The following is a 15138-nucleotide window of genomic DNA, read 5'->3' on the forward strand; positions in this document are numbered from 1 at the left end:
TGATGCAGTTTGATGCAGTTTGATGCAGTTTGATGCAGTTTGATGCAGTTTGATGCTCTTTAAGGCAGTTTAATGCAGCTCAATGCAGCCTAATGCAGTTTAATGCAGCTTACTCCAGTTTAATGCTAAGGCAGTTTAAAGCAGTTTAATGCAGCCTAATACAGTTTAATGCAGTCTAATGCAGGTTAATGCTCTTTAATGCAGCTCAATGCAGCTCAATGCTGCGTAAAGCAGTTTAATGCAGTCTAATGCAGTCTAATGCAGGTTAATGCTCTTTAAGGCAGTTTAAAGCAGTTTAATGCAGCACCCTCTGTGCAAATTCTGTGCTGTGCAGCAGCAGGGCGATGCCTGTGGATGCTTCCCGCGCCGCTCTGCAGGCACACGCTGGTGGGGTGGGGTGGGGGTGAGGGGGGGGGGGGGTGAAGCTCGCCACAGGCCCGTCCAATCGCACAGCGCACGGACGCGCGGCTTAAAAAAGCATCACGACGAGCGACCGCCGGAGAGGAAGGAGAAATCCGGGGGAATTAAAGGCTCGGTTCAGCCGGTCCGTCCTGGTCAGTTAAGCGCCGTGAGCGTTCTGCCCCGCAGGGCTAATCCGCTCGTTAGCTGGATAAAGACGCAGTTTGGCAGGCGGGGGACTCCGCGCGCTCCACCCGTGCGCCGCGTCCTCAGGCTGCTCGCTCACCGCCGCCTGGTCGAGCTTGCAGTCCGGCTGTTCCCATCTGCCCAGTCGAGTTTGCAGTCCGGCTGTAACCAGCTGCCCGGTCGAGCTTGCAGTCCGGCTGTTTCCATCTGCCTGGTCGAGCTTGCAGTCCGGCTGTTCCCATCTGCCCAGTCGAGTTTGCAGTCCGTCTGTTCCCATCTGCCTGGTCGAGTTTGCAGTCCGGCTGTTCCCATCTGCCCAGTCGAGTTTGCAGTCCGGCTGTTCCCATCTGCCCGGTCAAGTTTGCAGTCCGGCTTTTCCCATCTGCCTGGTCGAGTTTGCAGTCCGGCTGTTCCCATCTGCCCGGTCAAGTTTGCAGTCCGGCTGTTCCCATCTGGCTGGTCGAGTTTGCAGTCCGGCTGTTCCCATCTGCCTGGTCGAGTTTGCGGTCCGCCTGTTCACAGCTGCTGTTGGCATGCAGAGCGAGGTGCTGGGGGGTTTGGGAGGAAGGGGGCACAGGGTGGCAGGAGGAGCTGGAGACCCTCCCCCTCTGTACCGTGAGGCACCCTCTACAAACACTTTCTGTTATTCTCATCAGCCAAAATGTCTCTACACAAACTGCCTCAGTGTAGAAGTGTACAGCAGCATACAGACACATAACCTAACTATAACTTGATTTGCATAATACAATTGAAACACAAATGATCATTTATGTCAGTTTATATTCACTAGACTATTCTATTTTAAACATGGTAAGATATTGCAAACATGCACACACACAAAAGCAGCCTCTCTCTTTCTCTCTTTCTTTCTCTCTCACACACACACACACACACTCACATACAAAACTCTCTCTCACACATACACACACAGAGGGGAAAAGAGAATAAATTCCAGGCTCAAGGCAGGACAGGCGGGTTACAATGGGACACGGAGGAAAGCACCAAACTGAGAGGTACAGGAAATATCAGGAGTCAGAAACGGTAAATCTCATCTTACTCCAGCGCACTGGGTATAGGAGAGCTGGGGAGACTGCTGGAGTGTTCATTACAGAGACCGCTTCTCATGTTTTTCTGATTTCTTGGGGACACCTGGCTAATCTGGAGGATTTATGGGGAAGCACACAATAACGAAAACACCACATAAACAAGAAGGACTCCAACTTTGAAGTGACTAAATCACAGAACGGCAGCAGCCCCGGTAAATCACGATGAGGCGAATGCCAAGTATGTGTCAGTGATAAAAGAGGTCTGACAATCAGCACTTCTGACATCTGAGTTTACAAAGTGGCATGAGGCAAACCCTTCCAAAAGGCTAAATTATTTGTGACTGAGTTGCAGGTGCATCTGTCACAAAAACCGCAGAATAATTTCACCTAGAAAGAGGAACAGACCTGAAAATTATGGCATCTGCTGAACAGAAACTGCAGAGAGGAACAGTGGCCAGAAGTTGAAGCTCGCTGACAGGGAGAAAGGACACTGTTACTGTGTCCCTGCCACTTGACCAGCAAACACGGTGCCCACGACCTGCCCACTACATACCCACCAGCAACCATACAGTGCCCACTACCTAACTAAAAGCAAACATACAGTGCCCACTACCCACCCTGTACAGACCCACCAGTAAACATACAGTGCCCACTACCTACCTACTATAGACCCACCAGCAAACATACAGTGCCCACTACCTACCCTGTACAGACCCACCAGCAAACATACAGTGCCCACCTACCACCTAGTATAGACCCACCAGTAAACATAGTGCCCACTACCCACACACCACAGACTCACCAGTAAACATACAGTGCCCACTACCCACACACTACAGACCCACCAGTAAACATACAGTGCCCACTACCCACACACTACAGACCTACCAGTAAACATACAGTGCCCACTACCAACACACTACAGACCCACCAGTAAACATACAGTGCCCACTACCGACACACTACAGACCCACCAGTAAACATACAGTGCCCACTACCCACCCACTATAGACCCACCAGCAAACACACAATGCCCTGTACTTACCCACTACTGACCCTCTGTACAGCCTGCACAGCTGTCTGTCTGCCCACACTTTGCTAACGGGCGTTAGCACAGCCTGCCAGCGTACAGCGCACAGACGGCCGGGGTGACGATCGGCTGCTGAAAGAGCTCAAAATAGCTGGTGAGCGGCCCTGCCGCTGCCGGGCCGCTGCAGTGCCGACGTGCTTCACGCTGGCGGAATGACAGCTGGCGCCGATGGCGGTCCGATAGGCCGCCGCATGCCGGGTGAACTAATCTGTGAAAGCGCGCGAAAGGAAAGTTCACACGTTTTATCCGCTCGTGTCACTCCAGGCCGTGATTTGACTTGCGGGCTGCGGAGTGTTGACGCCTGTTTCTGCACACGCTCGGCACCATGCAGGAGCTGTGAATGTCATCTCATAAATAAAAAAAAAAAACACGTTTTCAACGTACAAAAGTTACTCACACATACAAACCACTGTCTATAGCTCATTCATTCAAACTGGCTAAAATCTAGGCCTGCCGTTAAAAGTATTCATATCAAAATGACGCCAAGTTACTGTACTACAAACAATGTGGGCTATCTTGCCCCACCGAAATTAAAGATGCTGTATTCCAAAGCAATGCTATACCCAGTGATTCCTAAATTGTTTCAATTGTGTCTCACTGCACAAGAGCGCCTCCTCTGGTTTATTATGAACTCTCATCCTGCCTGCATTAAGGCCCGGTGTTATGCAAGTGGGGTGGGGAGATGCAGCTTTTGTCGGAGCTAACCTATTCAACATCAGCCCCCCTCCTCAATGCAAACCCCTTTCCTCTGAGAAGAGAGGTTGTCACAGCAACACGAATTCACAAATTCTAAAGAGTGTTTCTGCTCTGAAGCATATCGAACAACAAGGGTTTCATTCAGTCCCTTACACCCTGTGGAAATAGACCCGCACGCTGGCACCAGAAGCAGGTGATTTAAGAGGCGTCCCCCAGGTAGCCGGGGGGTAAAGGCGTGTCATCCCGGCCGCCTGCTGATTGGTCGGAGCTCCCTGGCGGCGTCCCCCCCCCCCACCCCCCCACCCGGCAGGTTCCACGCGGCTGACCCGGGGATCGCAGAGCGCCCGGGCACGAGTGCGTCTAACCTCGTTTGTAGGAGAGTTCCAATCTGTCTGGTCGTGCTGGTGTGTCGCGGGCCGGTCGCTTCTGATCATTGTCTCGCACAGAGTGTGTGCGGTTCATTACTGGCACATTGACTGCTTGTTGTGACTCCAGCAGACGGGGACTTATTAGGACGGCGGGCGGTGTTCTCCGTGTCCCTGGTGGCTGCATCCCCTCTGATAAGCAATCTGCAGTGCAGCGTTATATGAGCAGTCGTGAAAACCCCATAGTTGACAGGACATGCATTCAAGACCCAAAACCCCACAGTCGACAGGACGTGTTCAAGACCCAAAACCCCACAGTCGACAGGACGTGTTCAAGTCCAAAACCCAACACTCAACAGGACGTGTTCAAATCAAATGCCAGGCTGAGTAAATGTAAACATGTTCAGCAGTGCTGGAAGGGTAAAGAAGAGAAGGCTGAATCCAACCTCCTTGTGCATAAACACACATGTGGACCTGTCCATCTCCCACCATGTGACTGGAGTTAAACCTGCAGGAGTTTAACTGTGATCTTCCATGACTGGAGTCAAACCTGCAAACCCTATTGCTCCCCAGAACGGGAGTTAAACCTACAGACACAACATTCCCTCCAGAACTGGAGTAAAACCCGCAGACACAGCACCCCTTCCAGGACCGGAGTTAAACCTGTAGACACAGCTCCCCCCTCCAAGACTGTGCAGTTAGAGCTAAGATCCGGCTGTGAAGTTCTTCTAGGGCTGAGATGCTGTGTTAGACAGTCAATGAGGCAGCCAAGCATCATCCCCAGTAAATATTTGGGTAGGATTTGGTTGATGGAGGCATCCTCACCACCCGGCTGTTTATTGAGTTTCTTACTACCTTCAAACTCAACAATTCAACAAAAACATATTAGGTATGCAAGATAAACAGTCAACAGTTTAAATATTCAAATACGCTTTGAACGTGTCTCATATAAGGCTATGTTGTTCCGTAGCGCAGAAATGATTGCGAGCACGAGGGTGATTCATCAGAGCGCTCACGTGCGTTTTATCCGAAGATGACAGTAGCGTGGCTGCGTAATCCTCGCCCCGAGCACGATAGCTCTCGCGTCTCAGAGTCGGCCGCCGGCCGGGAAGCCCCTGGCTCACCACGCTTTCCTAACGCAAGGAGGAACGAACACAGACGCCGGAGGCTGCGCACGGAGCGCGCTCAGAGATGCGAAACGCTCCCGGCAGTAATCTTGTCTGATGACTTGCACCAGAACACGTCGTATTCGGCTGTGCAGAGCAGTCTAAGTTATGCCACGCACAGTTTTGCCATGACCCGGTCAGGGTACATGCGAACAATATGATTCATATTTATAACTTTCTACCATTTTTGACATTTAAGTACCAGGCTTCCTAATGCACTCAAAGACGTGCATGTTAGGTGCGCTCCTGCAGTTTCCCTTGACCAAGGCGTGCTGGCCTCAGACCTGGAGTTGGTCCCCGGGCGCTGCACTGTGGCTGCCCACTGCTCCTAAGTAACTAGGATGGGTTAAATGCAGAGGACAAATTACCCCCCGGGGTTCAATAAAAGTATATCTTATCTCGCTTGTTATTCTGTTATTAGTGGGGGGAGTGCTAACACTGTGAACATACCTGGGTCAAATACATATTTGTTTTGGATTCAAATACTTTTCTACGCTTTACTGATCTTTTCCGGTGTATTGGAACCAATGAAATACTCTCAAAGTGCAAACCCTGCCTTCATATTGGCAGGCTCAGTTCCACCAGGCAAGATCAATAGAGAACAGAAAAGTATTTGAATCCAAAACAAATACGTATTTGACCCAGGTCTGCACTGTGCATATGTACACCTGGACACAGTCACAGTTTGAGAAGCATCTGTGCACCACTTTTAAAACCAAAAAGAGCCTGAATACCGGTCATATTTGGTCATGTTCAGTCCCCTTTTTGGAAGGAATTACAGGCCAATTTCTTTTCCAATAACCGTAAGTAGCTTTGTGCTTTAAGCCTCAATCACAAGTACAAATGGAGGATGAGTGAAGATACTTTTTTTCCCCCCCCGTCTGGCTGCAATCAGTTTTTTTCTAATTGAGTTTGGTTTACACTCAAATGAGGTTTTCCCGATAAATGTCTGAGAATGCCCATGCGCAAGCCTCATAAACTCGTATTGACAAAAATAACGAGCTTCACAAATCTCTGCTCTGCGCACATTTCCAACTGAGGATAACATGGTCGAGGGAACTCCGAAGCCACGGAGTTTTATTGGCGGCGAAATTTACTGCGGGCTTATTTAAATGTAAATGTTCTAATCGGTACCACGCGTGCCGTGTTCTTGATAGTTCACTGTTTCATTGTTTCATTTTAATATTCGAGATTCACGGTCGCCGTGAGCGTGACATTTGTTACCTGTAAAACCCCGGCGCTGGTGACAGACCGCCGCGCGCGGCAGCGATAGCCGGGTCTGCTCCACATTACGGCAGTCATGCCTTACACGGCGGATGTGATTTGATAAACGCTGCGAGATGTGGGGAGATATGAGAAGTAATCTATTACCGGAGCAGGCAGCATGGCTGTCATATTCCCATGGAGATGGTATCTAAAGGTTAATGCGGAGTGCGCTGCCTATTCTCTGCCAGGTTATTTTAGTAGCTCACCGTTCAAAAAGTGTGTGTGTGTGTGTGTGTGCATGTGCACGTATGTAAGTGTGTGTGTGTGCGTGTGTGCATGTGCATGGATGTACATGAGTGAGCGTATGTGCTGTGCTGTGCAGGTGTGTGTAGTGTGCGCGTGTGCTGATGTCGTGGTGTGCATGGTGTCAGTGTTGGTGCATAGATGTGCGTATGCATGACTGTACATGGGTGTGCTTGTGTGTGTGCATGGGTATTCTTGTGTGTGTGCAGGGTGTGTGCAGGTGTGTGTGTGTGTGCATGGTATCTTGTGTGTGCAGGCGTGTGTGCATGGGTGTGCTTGTGTGTGTGCATGGGTATTTTTGTGTGTGTGCAGGCGTGTGTGCATGGGTGTGCTTGTGTGTGTGCATGGGTATGCTTGTGTGTGTGCAGGCGTGTGTGCATGGGTATGCTTGTGTGTGTGCAGGCGTGTGTGCATGTGTGTGCGTATGCATGGCTGTGCTTGTGTGTGTGTGTGCGTGGGTATGCTTGTGTGTGTGCAGGCGTGTGTGCATGGGTTTGCTTGTGCGTATGCAAGCGTGTGCACGGGTGTGGGTGTGCACTTGCAGATGGGTGTGTGATTTTCGCTCCTGTATCTATGTTTGTGTTTGTGTTCTTGTTTTCATTTACTTGTCTTACGTTTTCAGAGAAACCTGTTTGATATGCTGTAAACTGAAATGCTCTTTCATACAGTGCAGAAGCGAACAGACAGCTGCTGGAACAATATATTACAAAAAAAAGAAATGAACTGAATGGAATTCACAATGACTGTGACTGCCGCTGGAAATAATTTTTCCGACAGTAGGTTTTATTCTTTTGTTAGACAGAAAACTGAACAGCTCCCATTTAAATGTCTGTAGATGTCTTTGACATCTTTAAAATTAAAATGGTGGTAACAATTTATTTGAACCTTATGCCATAAAGGTACTATAAGTATTACAAAACACCTGTCATAACCAGGTATAACCGTATATTACAGCTTCAGACTGATGTCATAATATATGCAGCTAATTTTTCAAAACAGATTCAAAATACCCCATTCAAATAATGATTTTCTACGGTATGACACAGCTCCTTCTGACCTGTTTTAAGTCATGCTTATGAGAGTACTATGCATTATGCCATGCAGTTCAAATGTGTTACTAAAACATCAAATGATGAAGCTAGTGGTTAAACCTGCTGAATGTGTGCATGTGTATGTGTGTTTTATTTACAATATGCGTGTGTGTGTGTGTACATGCATATTTTTTCTGTGTGTGCATATTTGTGTAGACGCATGTGTGTGCATGTGTGCTTTATTTAATTTATCCAACCTTATGCAAATCAAGCATACTGGTAAAGTGGGGCTTCAACAGACAGGGAAGAAAAAGTATTAACATTCAAAAAACAAGGAAATATGTTGGCCTTACATTCTGTAATTTTTATTACATTAGGAGTTTATAGCATTCAGTACATCATTATCAGGGCTGGCCCGTGGCATAAACGCTCTATGCAGTTGGATTTTACCAAGAGACCCCCCCCCCACCCCAAACCCCCCCTCCCCGCTCGACAGCATCCCACAGAATTGTTTAGGGCCCCCGAAATCCTAGGGGGCACCTCAACAATAGCAGTGCCAGTGATTATAATGGTAAAAATCATAAATTTTTGGCACTTTATACAGCTTGTTGGGGTTAAACTCCACACACGTCTGGTTTTAACCACGAATGCTCCTCGTTGCAGACAGCACCCGTATTTTCACACAGCTTGAACTGACCTGAGAAGCTGGATCTAACAAGCTGCACGTTGCTCACCTTTCGTTTAAATCTTTATTATCCTGATATTTAAACACATTTGTATAATCTCTTTGCAGCCACGGATAAAAACGTAAAAGGTCAACACAGTACAACAACGGTGACAGGCATTCGCAGTACACCCGCTATATAAAACGTCAAAAGCCATTAGCGAGCCTAGATATTAGAGTTCGGTGAGCCTATGGCTACAGGTATAAAGGGGCTATTGCGTTTCCCCCCGGGAAGCTCTGTGGACTGATGGAAGTCTCGACTCAGGCCTAAGTGGGTGGGCTGGGCAGCTAAGAATAGAGCCAAGCTTCAGAGTGGGCTGACGGACAAACGCTATCATTAAGTGGTATCTGGACAACAGCAGCGATCTTGCTTTCCACTCTCAGACTGAGAAGCAGCTGGGGAGCTGGTTCTGGGCCTGAACACTTAGACTACCAAACCCAGGCAATGAAGGGAAAGGCTCAGCGTATTATCAGTGATGGCACCCAGGTATTTATAGGTGTAAGTGAAGTCGGTGGACGTACCCTCAACGTAATGGGGCCGATGGAGACCGTGGCGCTCTAAGCAAGGAGATCAACGGCCATTGATTTTGTTTTTGTAATATTCGTTTTAAAATGTTTTGGGAGGTTTTTCGAAATGGGGATAGCTGCCAGACTCTGCTGATATCCCAGTTACCGAAACCTAATGTGACAGCAGAGCGGATCTCAGGCATTCAGATTCCGGGGCCCCCCTGGAGAGGGAGTCAGCCAATTAACTCAAAGCAGGAAGTACTGCAGCCCACGCTCCGACACCCACCTGAAAAACCATGACATTTTTAACTGTAAAAAGTCCCTTGGATAAATAAATTTTAGAATGTATATTAATATACTAATGCCTGTTCAACACATATTGTCATATGTAATTGCACACTTAATAGGCTGGCTAACTAGCAGTTCCAAAGATTTCTCAATGGATGTAATCAGAATGGCATGCTATGCACTGAACATTTTCATCAACAAATAAGCTTTTAGGAATAATGAGGTTCTGAGTAGTGTGTAGCTTGCTGGGAAGTGTAGGCAAATGATGCCATGTATCTCAATGGCTGAAAACACTGAATATTTAACCCATATGATACCAGATCCATAGCCTATTGCTGAGGGGATATCTCAGATGACAAAGTCTTTAAAGGTTTAAGTCTAAACCCTGTTGATTCAATGGTATTTATCAGTAATGAGACCAACAGAGGGCACTGTCTAAGTAGGACAAGTCCCTCATTAGCCCAATACCGTTTCCCACAGAAAGTTCCCCACATGCACACGGTGCGACTTCAGCGTCAGGAGTCATGAAAATGTCAGTTCACTGCAAATGAATACCTTCATTGTTCAAGCAGTTTCATATTGTGTGAACATTAAATGCATATGAAAATGAAATTTTATTGGATTATATGATATATTAAGTTAAACAGTTTGAAAATATAAAAAAAAAATACATGTACATGTTTTCAAATTAAATTTCAGAAGAAAATGGGAACACACACACGCTCGCTCACTCACTCACTCACACACGCACACGCGCACACACACAAATACACATTCACATACACGGACACACACACACGCACACCCACACCTCATGGCGTCTGCGTTTACAGCACAGTTTATATGTCGTTGTGTAAACATACTCTAACTTTTTTATTTAGATGGATGAATGCATTTGGTTGCAATTTCACATACAACCTCTGACTGACTCATGTTTGCAAAAGTTAGAATTTGTTTGATTTCTTGGTGTTCACAATTTTAGAGCAAGCTTCACGATTTTCTTCTGAAGCTCTTGTGATTGATTGATCAAATCTGGAAAAAAGTGTCATTTTGGGCCAAAAAGAATGATCACGAGGCAAGAAAAATGAGTGAATAACATTCTGCTTTTGGGTGAGTGATCCCTTTAATTTGTTTGTATCCCACAAAACCCCACAGGCTAGAAAACATGCCTTTCATTCTCTTGTACAGGTGATGTATGGCCTCAGTCTGTAAAATAATTGCCATGTCTCATTTGTTATGCTCAGATAATTCAGGACAGACACTTGCCCCAGACAAATGGCTTCTCTTTTTAACTTTCACTTCTCGGAGCAAAGCTATCAAACACCGAGGCCTGTTTCCTGCTCTTAATCTTCCCCTGCTCGCCGAACAGTGGATAAAAATGTAATTAGTTAATGGTGATGATGATGAGGACGAAGAGACGGGAAGCCCTGCGCTGCCATCTATCCACCCGAAGACCACCACAATGTGATCTGCCACACGCCACAATAGATAAGTGCTGTGTCTTTCTCCTGAAACCATTTAGGTCCAACGTGACAGCCAGGCTAGGAAGAATCACACTGGGGAAAAGTGCTTAATCATGCTGATCAGTTGCAGCAAAGACACACCATTCATAAAATACGGGGGGGAGAAGGAGACCTCTGTAAATCATTCTGCTTTTTATTTTAAAGCTAACTTTTACATGAGTTCATCCTGGTAACGATTACCAACAGCAAGAAGCAAACTGATAATGACATGGCATAACTACTTTAAGAGGCCTTTATTATTGTGGCATGAACACACAAAGAGTAAAAACAGCAGTACAAACATGCGGCCTATGTGTTTCAGCAAGAAGCCTTCATCAGAGCACAGCCAAATGCCAGAGAGTCTTCATCAGAACACAGCCCAATGCCTGAGAGTCTTCATCAGAACACAGCCCAGTGCCAGAGAAGCACAGCCGAATGCCTGAGAGTCTTCATCAGAGCACAGCCCAATGCCTGAGAGTCTTCATCAGAGCACAGCCCAGTGCCAGAGAAGCACAGCCCAATGCCTGAGGGTCTTCATCAGAACACAGCCCGATGCCTGAGAGTCTTCATCAGAGCACAGACCAATGCCTGGCTTAGGATATATAGACAATTGACAAATTGACAATTCTGAGTTGTCAATTATCAGTTATGCCAAGTCAATAGTCCCTTGTCAATTAAAAACATCTACTACATAGGTGACAATAAGAAGATCTGGTTCTGACCTATTAACACACAAGGCCGGATATCTACTGCAATATAATAATTAAACCATGAAGATAGGTTATCATTGTGCAGTCATACGGGATACCAATCACACATTACTGCCAAGGTTATAATATTAACAGCTCAACATATAAAACAGTTCATACACATATGAATGGGTCACAATTCATATAAAAATGGTCTGAAATCAATTTAATCATTTAAACTAAGATTTGCATAGCTTTAAATTTATGAATCCAGAAAGTCTCTGTTTGTCAGAGTCAAATGTATCAATATATCTCCACCCCAGATTTGTTTGTTTATTACTGTAATACCTTCCACTTTTTGTAATTCTGAATTCATATGTTTTTAAAATATCTTACCATTGGATAATCTATGTCACGTGTTCTAATAGCATACTTGTGTTCTGCAGTCCTCTCCTTTAGTTTTCTTGCTGTTCTGCCTACATGAAACTAGTTGCACGGTTATAAGCCAGTTGGGCAGCAGTGTAGTATTCTGGGTATGGAGCTGGCCTATGTAAATGCTATGTAAAAAGTTGTGTAAGTCACTGGATAAATGTCTTTTAAATGCCTGTGATGTAATGTACTAAGTGGTAAACTACACAGTTGGTATTGCAGTTAATAAAGGAAAGCATATTAAAAAACTTCATTTGTTCTCATATGCAAAAAGCTTTTCACTTGAATTATATTCTAGCAGTGGTTGCAATGCTCACATCTAAAGGTTCCTATAGTAGCACCTGGATCAACCTGAAAACCAACACGTATGATTTGTCATTTGGACACACTTGTTTATTTTATTTCCTTGAGCAATCCTGAGTTCAGTTCTTCTTCACCCTAGTAACCGTGAAGACTACAGTGCTGTGAGCAGTTACACATTGCAATATGAGCCCTCCACCTGCAGAGAAAGTCTTTGGCCCTCACTGACACAGGTAGATAGACAGACAGACAGGCAGACAGACAGGTGGGTAGATAGACAGACTGACAGACAGGCAAACAGTCAGACAGACAGAAACGCAGCCTGGACATGTTCCCTTGTCTGAGAGGTTTCATCTGTTTGAATCGGACTCACGGCCACCAGCTTTTGTGTTCGGACCGGAACCTTTTTGAGACATGTCCATAAAATAAGGAATCCACTGAAAGCTTTCAGGAAAAAAAAAAAAACTAGTGCTTTTTCAGAGCTATGTCTGAAGGCTTTGCTTTCTCCTTGGTCAAGGTCACTTCTGCAGTGTTCTTTTTAGATTGTACTTCCCCAGTCTTAGAAAATCAGCCACAGGGTTCACAGGGTTCCACTCTGTGATTGACCCCCCCCATCCCCCAATCAGATCGATTGAGTGCTTCCATGCTGGGTTTGGGTTTGGGGCTTGTATATGACAAGTTCAGCACAGATATACTACTAAAATTAAATATATGTTGTATGCGGTATCCCCCCACAAATTTGCTAAATTTCCCCAGTTCATGGTCATCATGACAGTAACAGTTCAGTTCGAGTTGTACATTTAAGTCAGCAATTGTCTTCTTTCTTATGAATAATGAGAAGCTCTTCAGTCACTTGAAAAAAATAATCTAAATAAAAAAATAATGATTCTTAGTAAGTCTATCATGTCTGTCTGGCTGATTAGGCATTTCAGATTTTGGTGGTGGTGGAGGTGGGGGGGTAATGTTTCATTCAGCAGCCGATTTTCCCCTGACTGAGTGCTGAATTTCAGAGGATGCCTTCTCCATGAATTCAGGAACCTTGGTGGGTTGCAAAGCAGACTGTCTCGATGCCACAGCCTTGCCCAGAAAGTTTGCATTTTACATGAAAATTTACCTTGAACTCACTCCAGTACTCAGCTAGACACATTTACACATCTTTTAAAAACCATGAACAGACTACCAGAAAAAAAAATAAGCGAAGAGAGAAATTCATATTCAATTAAAGCAGGGAAATTAATTGGATCCCAGATAAATGAATATTTGAATAAGATCTGCATAACACACATTTCAGTGTCATTTTTTTTGCTTGCCTCTCCCCCCCTCAGTGTCAGATCCATTTACTTTGTTGTGAGGTTTGGCACCCGTGTTTAATCTTATTCCTACATTTCTCAAGCCCACACATCCTGTCAAATCTCCCTCTTCTGCTCGTGAAATATGTGCCTTGTGCCTAGCTGGGGGCGGGGATAGCACATCAGCTGCAAATCTTCCTGCATTGATAGGGTTATTTTTCAGACAGCAGGAAACGGATAAGGGGGGGGGACATTATATATTCCTGACCTTCAGATTCCTGCTAAAGAGCATGGCACCTAATTTTCAACTCCACAGGCAGGGCAGAAGCCTATAGGATCCTGTTATGGCAGATTTAAAATAAAAAGCAATGCCTGCATTCAAAGCTACTAGCAGCAGAACAGATGGGATTTGGTAATCAGTGAATGAAATGCAAGGGTTAACTCCTTTGCACAGATGCCAAATCTGACCAATTCTCACCCATGTAGTGGGTGTTCGATTTAAGACATTATAACTCCAGATGTGAGCATAGCAGAGAGTTGGAAAATGGCTTAAATGAAGCAAGACACTTGTACCATTTACAATACTAACTTAGATTAGATTTGATTAATAAGAATTTGATTTGATTAATAAGATTTGATTAGGTATAAATAAAGTGCCACTCACTTATCTTTTTGAAATACTGAGAGATCATATATACATATATAGCAGGTAAAGCTGCTGAATCATAATGTCCTGGATCATAAACTTCATGACCACAAGCATGCAACATCTAAGGTTGATATGTGGAAAAAGTAAGCAGTGTACTCTGGTCTTTAGTGTCTCCAAATCTACCCAAAATATCTCAACTGTTTTGACTCGTGAAACTTGCATCTTTTTCAAGTGAGATTTATTATCTTTTCATCAGCATAGGAGCCTAAAATATCTACGGGTCCAAAAACCTATCCAAAATTGCTTCCAAAATGAATTCATTGTTTTTGTCCATTATGAAGCACATAAATGTATCCCTTTGTGATGATTTAAGATGAAACATTGATATCACATTGAATAATAATTGTGACACAATGTGGTACACAAACCTAAATATGTAATCATTCACACTTGCATATTTTCCCTGTACTTCACAGTATCACAGTTATCTTTTGTTGCATGGAAATGGGATGACACATCACTATTATGATCACAAAGGGAAATTTTACATTCATCTAGCACATATCAGCACACGATATTTTCTATGTCATTTTCATTCCATACTACCAGCTGGGGTTGTTAGTTAATCCCAAATACGAATACGTGCTAAGTATTATTAGCAAAGGCTAACAGTTGTCTCTTATGACCAATGCAAATATAACAATATCAAAAATGACACAATGTAAATAATTGAAATATTACAAACGGTAAAACATACATGTTTGTATATATCCTAGCTAGACTTCATGCTTCCTGTTCTTCTGACCCACACCCCTAAGAATTTGCTCTAAAATTAGTCAAATCTGGCAAAAAGTTGGAAAAAATAGGAAAATCTTCCAAAAAAACGAAGGAAAAAACTATTAAGTCACAATAAGTGCTTATATATTGCCATGTAATGTTCCGGTTGAATGCACAATGCTGTGCATTAAGCAACTGCTCATGCAGATCCATGGGGCTATCACTCCTTGTAATAAAATTTAAATGAAACAGGCCATATATCATTAGAAAGCCTGCACTGCACTCTACACAATAAGAGTTATAATGAACTGAAAGGAGTTACACCGGCATATAAGGCAAGTGGGGTTTTGCGCATGACAACTGTAAATACCTACCCCCGCTTTTTTTTTTTTTTTTGCATGTTTATTTCTCAAACGGATTGTTCAAGACAATAAATGACCACTGAATCTTGAAAGGAACAGATTTACGCCTAAAAACCAGTTGCAGATACTGATAC

The 15138-nt window shown here is 44.6% G+C and overlaps 1 long non-coding RNA gene across 2 annotated transcripts in view; it reads left to right on the top strand.

Moving 5' to 3' along the window:
* Nucleotides 1-11875, top strand: part of LOC135238245 (uncharacterized) — a 31504-nt gene extending 19629 nt beyond the window's left edge. For both annotated transcript variants that reach the window (XR_010325063.1, XR_010325064.1), the window contains one exon: nucleotides 10832-11875. This is a non-coding gene — a long non-coding RNA (uncharacterized LOC135238245). The remainder of the gene's footprint in view (nucleotides 1-10831) is intronic.
* Nucleotides 11876-15138: the final 3263 nt, after the last annotated feature.

This window comes from Anguilla rostrata, chromosome 13 (assembly GCF_018555375.3).
Source record: "Anguilla rostrata isolate EN2019 chromosome 13, ASM1855537v3, whole genome shotgun sequence".
In the NCBI taxonomy this organism is placed as follows: Eukaryota; Metazoa; Chordata; class Actinopteri; order Anguilliformes; family Anguillidae; genus Anguilla; species Anguilla rostrata.